General features: G+C 35.9%; 1 long non-coding RNA gene across 1 annotated transcript; it reads left to right on the forward strand.

Moving 5' to 3' along the window:
- Positions 1-7: 7 nt before the first annotated feature.
- On the forward strand, positions 8-4358 carry LOC135729835 (uncharacterized). Its single transcript, XR_010525769.1, has 2 exons — positions 8-429; positions 3565-4358. It is a non-coding gene; the product is annotated as an uncharacterized lncRNA (long non-coding RNA).
- Positions 4359-9242: the final 4884 nt, after the last annotated feature.

Raw genomic sequence — 9242 nt, forward strand, 5'->3', positions numbered from 1 at the left:
CTGAAGATGCAGCTCTCTTGCTGACGGGAGCCGGCTCTTCTAGTTGGCTACAAAGAATCGGCTCAGAGCAGGCTCGTTGCAAACGATTCATCACTACTGTACGCAGTAGTGATTGGCAGTCCGGCTATTTCCGTAGATGCGGCTCTCTCGGCTCAAGCTCCGGCTCTACGTTTTAGTGATGGCAGTCCGGCTCTTTTCATAGATACGGATCTTCTGACTCGGCTTTTTAGAAGAGCCGGCTCTTACGGTCCCACCCCTGCCTGCGTCTGAAGATTCGGTTCTGCTCGTTTGCTACAAAGAATCAGCTCTTGGAGCCGGCTCGTTCGCGAACGACCCATCACTAGTACGCATGCGTTGTTTGTTTTGTCGTCGTTGGTGGATAAGCTGTTGTGTCGTGTATCATAAAGTTGCTGGTGTTCTTAAACAAAGGTAAGTTATGTATTTTATCGAAAGTGATATTTAGATAATAAATAATAGCAATTGTTATGCAATGCTTTACACGTATACGACGATGAATGTGTGTATTGAGTAGTTTGAAAACTCCGTCGACCAAATAACTAGGGCCTCCGAAATCATACTGAAAGGCTGCTAAAACACCGAATGTTTTGAACAATAACAGTTTTATAGAAAATGTTAGTTTACGGAGAAATGGAATATGCTGCAAGTAAATAGCTGTTATACTGTTAGAGATCTGTCGCTGCCTTTGATGGTTAAAAACGTTTTTTTCTCCGAGCGAATGCAGCCTCTCCTAAAGTCCGAGCCGGACTCGCGCACGACAACAAAAGTAGAAAACAACTCAGTAAGCGCCAAATAACACCCTGAGACACAGGCGAATGAAATAACTGTAATAAGTCTTATTTATTTATGGCACATAACGAAGTAAGGTAACTGTGAACCTTTGAAACTGTAAGGTGACAACTAACTTAACAGGATTTAAAAAGTTTTGAAAATCACGTGTGTAGGAAACAATGTTGTTTTAAAAAGGTTTTTTTATGTCTTGCTTAGATCACTTGCCCACAGCGGCACCAACTTAAAACATTGGTTTTATATGTTCTTGTAATTAAATCAGTTAGTGTGGTTAGAGAGAGAGCAAAGAGTACAGCTGAATTTATTATCTGCCTGAGTTTACCGGAGTTGAACGCCCGTCACATCACAGAGCAGCAGCCAGGTGTCATATTTCATTTATTACTTTCAGTCTGAGGCAAGCTGACTGGCAGGAAGATGGCTGAAGGCGCGTGCTTACTCCTTTCTGTTATCATGCATACATACTCAGAATAAAAGGTACAAAAGCTGTCACTGGGACATACCCTTTAAATGGGTCCTAATATTTACCATGTTTGTGGTCTAAGTTGTTCTTTTACGTTTTTGCATAAATTTAAAATAAATACAGATATGGGTACATTTGTACCCATTATATGCACTTTTCACAAAGGTGTATTATTTGAAAGGGTACCACCCCAGTGACAGCTTGTGTAAATTATCTTCTGAGAGTGCACATACAGTAAACAACCTAAAATGGAAATCATAGAGCTAAATCATAGGGCAGTTTCCTGACATGGTTTAGAATAATCCAGCACTAGGCCTATTTCTATTATTAAGTAGTTGTTTCAAACAAACCTTATAAAAAAGACGTTACTAGTGTGCGTCTTGAGCAAATACAGTGGCACTGATATATGTTAAGATATATCAGTGTGGTTAAATTAAGACAGATCAAACATACATTTTAGTCTTGTACTAGAATAAGCCCGGTCTAGGAAACTGTCTCTTTATCTCTAAAGCAAAACATAAGACCAGTCTAAAATGAAATCATGTATTTTTAGGGCTTTCAAAAATTCAAATTAATCATGCAGATTAAAAAATATCCCATAACAACATTTTAAATCATTGTGTTTGACTTAGCTTTAGAAAATAATAATATTTGTTGATAAACATTTACCTTATTACACACCATATAATGGTATGTGGAAACATAATCAATCAACAAGTGTATTTTTTGTATATAATGTAATACAAGTGGTGCAGTGTTTAAAAATGAAAAAGAAAAGATTTTAGGATGTTATTTAATAATTATGACAAGACCATCATGTAATATTAGACACTAAAAACTAAAGCGGAGAAGATGATTACTAATTTTGTGCCTTATATGAACATAATACATTAAAACCTTGAACGTAGTAACAAAAATGAAACGTTTCAGAAGTTTAAATTGTGATTCTGTAAAGCACAAGCAAACATGCTAAAAGAGAAACTACAGGTAGGCTAGCTAGCGGATTATATTACAAACCATCAGGACATTAACATGGCCTTAATTCAATGTATTTGGATTATGGCTGCGCAAAAAATCGCCTGCGATTCTAATGCGTGTCTCATCAGTAAAGATGAAGTAAAATGCCATCATCTGCTTTCAGATGGAGCGGCATTTATTACACAGACCTGTGGTTCACAGAGAAGCTAGCCAAAAGCGCATAGATTATCGGAGTACATTTTTTTTCAATTATGAATCCGATTTTGCCTAATTTCTCTGTGAACTACGGTTCTGTGTAGTAAATGCCGCTCCATCTGAAAGCAGCTAATGGCGATTTAATATTAATCATCGAACCGACTTTACTGATGATACATGCATGAGAATTGAGAGCCAAATACACTAAATTAAGGACATGTAAAAAGGCACTTGCCCATCATTTGCTGATTGGGCGATGCAAGGCGCTGCTGATGACTGCCGCAAGACTAGAAAGCTCTCAGAATATCAGCACAGTAAACTTCGTCTCCGATCGGCGCACAGGGACAAAAATAAATAAATAGCTTAAATTAAACACACAAATTATATAGCCTGTACTTACTGGTGTCATCCTGATTTACTACTTTGTAAAACTTATTCTGGGCAATACCTTCTATTTCTTTTGTTTATAATTCATTAGTAGATATGCGTTATATAGCGAAAGGAATTGTCATGCACGTTTATCAGTGAAGCCGTTTCCTTGTTCAGTATTGTAGTATCCTTTATTGTACAATACTAAAAACTTTGCTTTTAAAGGGTTAGTTCACTTTAAAATGAAAATTCTGTCATCATTTACTTTTCCGCATGTTATTCTAAACCTGTATGCATTTCTTTTTTCTGATGAACAGACAAGAAGGTATTTTGAGAAATGATGGTAAACACACATCAGTAAGTGACCATAGACTTCAATAGTAGGAAAAAATATTTTGGGAGTATTGTGATGAATAAAGACAAAATTTTATAAATGATTTTAAGCACACAGTTGACGATATCCAGGAAATTCCATCATATTTTTTTTGTTCCTACTATGGAAGTCTATGGTCACATCCTGTCTGTGTTTGCCATCATTTCTCAAAAAACCTTCTTTTGTGTTAATCAGAAAAAGAAATTCATACAGGTTAAGAACAACATGAGAATGAGTAAATGATGACAGAATTTTCTTTTTAAAGTGAACTATCCCTTTAAGTACACCAATGTCAATAAATTAAAACAACGTAAAAAAATGAAGAGTATATGCATAATATTTTTGTATTAACAGTTTCTTATTTGTTGTTATGTTTTTGCAGATGCCACGTAAAAAGGGGTTCCGGAGATCTGAGGCGGCTAAGAGGCGCATGGCTGTTGTCAGTCATGTTGAGCCTCTTGTAAAAATACCCGCATATGAGGTTGGGCCTCCTCTCAAAAGTGCTCCAATACCGACAATTTATTGTCCCAAAACTGTCAATGAGAAAGTCCATGTGACTGCCAAAACTGTCAATGAGAAAGTCCATGGGACTGCCAAAACTGTCAATGAGAAAGTCCACGCGACTGCCAATAAAACTGTCATTGAAACTGTCATTGAAACTGTCATTGAGAAAGTCCACGCGACTGCCAATAAAACTGTCATTGAAACTGTCATTGAGAAAGTCCATGGGACTGCCAATAAAACTGTCATTGAGAAAGTCAATGGGACTGCCAATAAAACTGTCATTGAGAAAGTCCATGGGACTGCCTATAAGACTGTCAATGAGAAAGTGCATGTGATTGACAAGGTATCTGCCAATGAAGCTGATAAAGTACTGGATGGAGCAGTTATAAGAGGATCGTTCAGTCAAGACGATATGCGATTTGGTAGTACAAGAAATAAGCAGTGTGCGGCTATTAGTTTAACATCTGTACTTCAGCACTGTGTAAAAAATGTTTTGACATGGCAAACTGCAGATTTGGATAATGTACTGAATAAGGGAAATGACCTTTATGTTGTTTTAAAAAATACAAGGCAAATAGGAAAAGGCCAGTGTGAATACATATTGATTCCAGAACTTCCCAGAACATGTATGTACTGTGACAAATATTTTGAAATAAAGTTTGGTTCATCTTTCGGTGGCTTTACTGATGTTTTTGAGTATGATGCAGAAGTGGGAGATTTTGCAATGCCATTTCATGTAGCAGTGGAGCGATCGCTGAGTGATTTTGATGCTTGTTTGGTAACTATTGCTGCCAATACATGTGCAATTATAAAACAAGGTAATTTGTATGCCATTGTAGATTCACATGCAACCAGTTTCATTAATGGGCAACAATACAGATCTGCAACAAGCTTTGTAGCTTATTACAGCAACATTGATCATGTTATTGGGTATTTCTATGATTTTGCTAATAGGTATGGCAATGCATATATTCCATTTGAGGTAACCGGAATCAAGCCCAGCTTGTGTGACACAAATGCAGGTGCCTTTACAGTCACTAATAGTCAAATCAGAACAAATGTTAATGGTGTTAAAAGTGCAGCAGATCCAGATAAATTAATGTACCATGACTCAAGACCTGCAGAAGGCATATGCATAAAAGATTGCAATAAGGAACCAAATGCACAGAAACCACTTGGTGATAGTCAGTTGAATAATCAAACTGTTATTGCTGCTGTCTCACTGAACACTGAAAGAAAACCACGCAAGGTGATGGATGTTAAAGCAACAGCAACTGGTAAACCCACAGCTGCTAACACAACTTGTAAGTCTAGTCAATGCAGTGCCACAAGCATTACACCCAAGAGCAAACATAAGCTAAGTAAGTGTACTGATGGTAACAGTAAACAAGAACTATATGTAAGCAAATTGGATACAGAAAAATTGCCTGATAAGAAAAATGCACAAGAAAATGTTGATTTGACAAATACACAAGAAAATTTTGATTTGACAGATGTCCTGTTTAATGAGAATGTACTCACAGATGACATCATTATTGGCAATACTATAAATAATGAGTTCAGTTTTAAGCTGTTAACATCTGCAAATCAAGATGCGTTGTGTGCACGTTTACATTTAACTAATGAAAACCACAGTGTACAGGGTATAAATATAAGTTCTTTAGGAGAACCATGTAAAACAAAGAGCATCAAAGGAGACGGCAACTGCTTTTATCGATGTATAGCACATGCAGTATGTGGCAATGAAGAGAAACACCTGAAAATCAGACGTGAAGTTGTGAAACACCTTAACGCTAACAGTTCTAAATTTATAAGGTATTTAAGAGAAGACTACAGATCAGTTAAAGACTATTTGACACAACGTAAAATGTATTATTCTGGATCGTGGGCCACAGAAATAGACATTTTTTGTACGGCCGATTTGCTGAAAACAAATATTTTTACTTTCAATGATGACAGATGGAATGTACATGCACCAACTGATCAGGTATTTACAGATAATGCTATATATCTGAAGCACTGTAATGAAAATCACTTTGAAATTGTCACGTGTGTTACACATAAAAATCAAATAAATGTTTGTGCAGGAGCATGCAAAGCTGTATTGGGTAATGAAAGCATTACACAGGGTTTACGAAAAAGGAAATTAAATGACACAGCAGACAAGTCCAAATGTAAAAGAGAGCGTGAGAGATACCAAAGCGATAATGCTTTCAGAGAAAGAAAAAAGTTAAGTGTAAAATCAAAATACTTTGAAGACACAGAATACAGACATAAAAAGATAGCATTGTCCAAAAGGAAATTTAGTGAAGACATTGGATACAGACAGAAAACAAATAAAATGTCCAAAACTAAATATTGTGCTAATATTAAATATAGACAGAAAAAGATTAAAATGTCTAAAAATAAGTATTGTCATGACACTGAATATAAGGAGAGAAAACTTCAACTCCTTCAAAGTAAATATAAGACTGATATTAACATTCGTGAGTCAATACGTAAAAGATCAAAGGACAAGTATTCCACAGATGTTGATTTTCAAGCATATGTTAGGCAATATTCTCATATCAAATACAAAACCAACAAAGTCTTTAAATCTAACTTATGTGACTATTCTAAGCATAAATATAGCACAAATCCCATTTTTAAAGCCAGTGTTCGTGAATATTCTAAGGATAAATATAGCACAAATCCCACTTTTAAAGCCAGTGTTCTTGAATATTCTAAGGATAAATATAGCACAAATCCCACTTTTAAAGCCAGTGTTCGTGAATATTCTAAGGATAAATATAGCACAAATCCCACTTTTAAAGCCAGTGTTCGTGAATATTCTAAGGATAAATATAGCACAAATCCCACTTTTAAAGCCAGTGTTCGTGAATATTCTAAGGATAAATATAGCACAAATCCCACTTTTAAAGCCAGTGTTCGTGAATATTCTAAGGATAAATATAGCACAAATCCCACTTTTAAAGCCAGTGTTCGTGAATATTCTAAGAATAAATATAACACAAATCCCACTTTTACAGCCAGTGTTCGTGAATATTCTAAGAATAAATATAACACAAATCCCAGTTTCAATGCCAGTGTTCGTGAATATTCTAAGCATAAATATTGCACAAATTCAACTTTTAATTCCAGTGTTCGTGAATATTCTAATAGTAAATATCATAATGATGCAAACTTCCGAATGAGTAAAATACAGAAAGGATGTGAAATTTATGCAAAACAAAGAGAAAGACAAAAAACATTGATGCTACTATTAGTCAGTTTCAACAAGAAGTCAGCAGAGGTCCAGAATGTGTTTGTTGTGTATGTCATCGGCTATTGTTTAGAAAACAAGTTATTGAGTGTAAATTTGATTGTTATGAACAAAAAGGACAGCACATAGCTGATTTAAGTAAAAGATGCATCACACTAAAGTATTTACATGTATGTGACACTGAATGTGAGCATAATTGTAATTTATCTGGTCATTTAGCCTGTAATTTGTGGATATGTTATACATGCCATCGAAAAATCCTTAGAGGACAACTACCTGAAGAGAGTGTTGCCAACAATATGCATTTGGAGGACATTCCTAAAGAATTAAAATGTCTAAACTCATTGGAACAACATCTAATAGCACTCAATATTCCTTTTCTTAAATTGCTATGTCTTCCCAGAGGTGGGCAGAGGGCGTGCCATGGACCTGTTGTCTGTATTCCGGTTAATACTACAAACATGACCAACATACTTCCACGAAATGAATGTGATGATCATATGATAAAAATCAAACTGAAACGAAAATTGACATACAAAGGTCATTATGAATATAAATATGTCCACACCGATCATGTCAGAAATGCTTTAGTATATTTGGTACAAAACAATAAGTGGTATAAAGATGTGGAGTTTAATGAGCAGTGGATCAACAACTTGAATGAACCTGACGAGACTGATGGTAATGAAATGCAGGAAGATAATGTTTCTGATAACAGTGACGATGAGAAGGTAGCTGATGATGAAACACAGGAAGACCTTACATATATCAAGGAGCAAAATGGACTTTTGTCAGACACATCACTACAGCCTGTTGACATTGGTTCAGAAATAATTGATCAACATTTTCATGATGTACTAAATGTAGCACCAGGTGAAGGTAACAGTCCTGTCAGGTTGTTATCAGATGAAACCAATGAGGCTAAGTGCTTCCCTTTTCTCTATCCGACTGGTGGTCCAACATTTCACGATGACAGACCAGAAAAAATCACATTGTCAAGATACCTGAATGCACGAATATTAAATGCTGATGGACGTTTTGCTCAAAATTCAGACTTCATTTTTTATGCACAGTATATATCAGAAGTTGAACAAATTCTGTCTAATGTCTCAATTGCATTACGAAAAGGTTTTGAAAAAGGTAGTTTATCAGAGGTGACACCAGATATGCTGACAAATCCTGATTCCTTGCAAAAAATACTTAAGTTTGATGAAGGATATAAGTTTTTGAGACCAGTCAGAGGGACCCCTCCCTATTGGATGTCTACACAGAAAGATCTCTTTGCTTTAATTAGACAACTTGGCATACCAACATTCTTTGCATCTTTTAGTTCTGCTGATATGAGATGGCCTGAAATGTTGAACACCATTATTAAACAAGAGGGCAAACAAATCAATTTAGATCAACTTGCCTGGGCTGAGAAATGCGAACTTATACGAAAAAATCCTGTCACTGCAGCAAGAATGTTTGATCACAGATGGCATTGTTTTTTGAAACATGTCATTATGTCACCAGCTGAACCTATCGGTAAAATAAAAGACTATTTTTATCGTGTTGAATTCCAGCAACGTGGTTCTCCTCACGTTCACTGTCTGTTTTGGGTAGAAAATGCTCCAAAGCTTAATGATGATGATAAAGCTAATGATCCTGTGGTTGCTGATTTCATTGACACATATATCACCTGTGAGACACCACCAGAGCAAGACACTGAACTCTTTGAAACAGTAAACAGTGTGCAGAAGCACAGTACAAGACATTCAAAAACATGTCGCAAGAAAAATACAGTATGTCGTTTTAATTTTCCAAGACCTCCATCTAGCCGTACCTTTATTACAAGAGCATCTAATGCAGATGAGTTTAAAGGGAAAAATGAAGATGACACAGCAAATGCAATTTTACAAAAAATCAAAAATGCTTTAAACTCTGACGTGATTTTTGATTCAACTGATGATTTATTCTCTTCTGTGGGTATTTGTCAGGCTGTCTTTGAAAAAGCATACGACAAATGTTCTAAAAAGAAATCCATTGTCTTGAAACGAAATCCAAAAGATATTTGGGTAAACCAGTATAACAGAGATTTACTGCGTGCTTGGCAAGGAAATATGGATATTCAGTATGTCACAGATGCCTTTTCTGTAGTAGTTTATATACTAAGCTACATCACAAAAGCAGAACAAGAAATGGGACTTTTGCTTCAACGTACGCAAAATGAAGCTATGAACGGAAATCTTGAAGCTAAGGCATCTTTAAAGCAATTGGGAAGTGTTTATTTGCACAACAGGGAAATTTCCTCG

Source organism: Paramisgurnus dabryanus, chromosome 1 (genome assembly GCF_030506205.2).
Source record: "Paramisgurnus dabryanus chromosome 1, PD_genome_1.1, whole genome shotgun sequence".
NCBI classification, from domain to species: Eukaryota; Metazoa; Chordata; class Actinopteri; order Cypriniformes; family Cobitidae; genus Paramisgurnus; species Paramisgurnus dabryanus.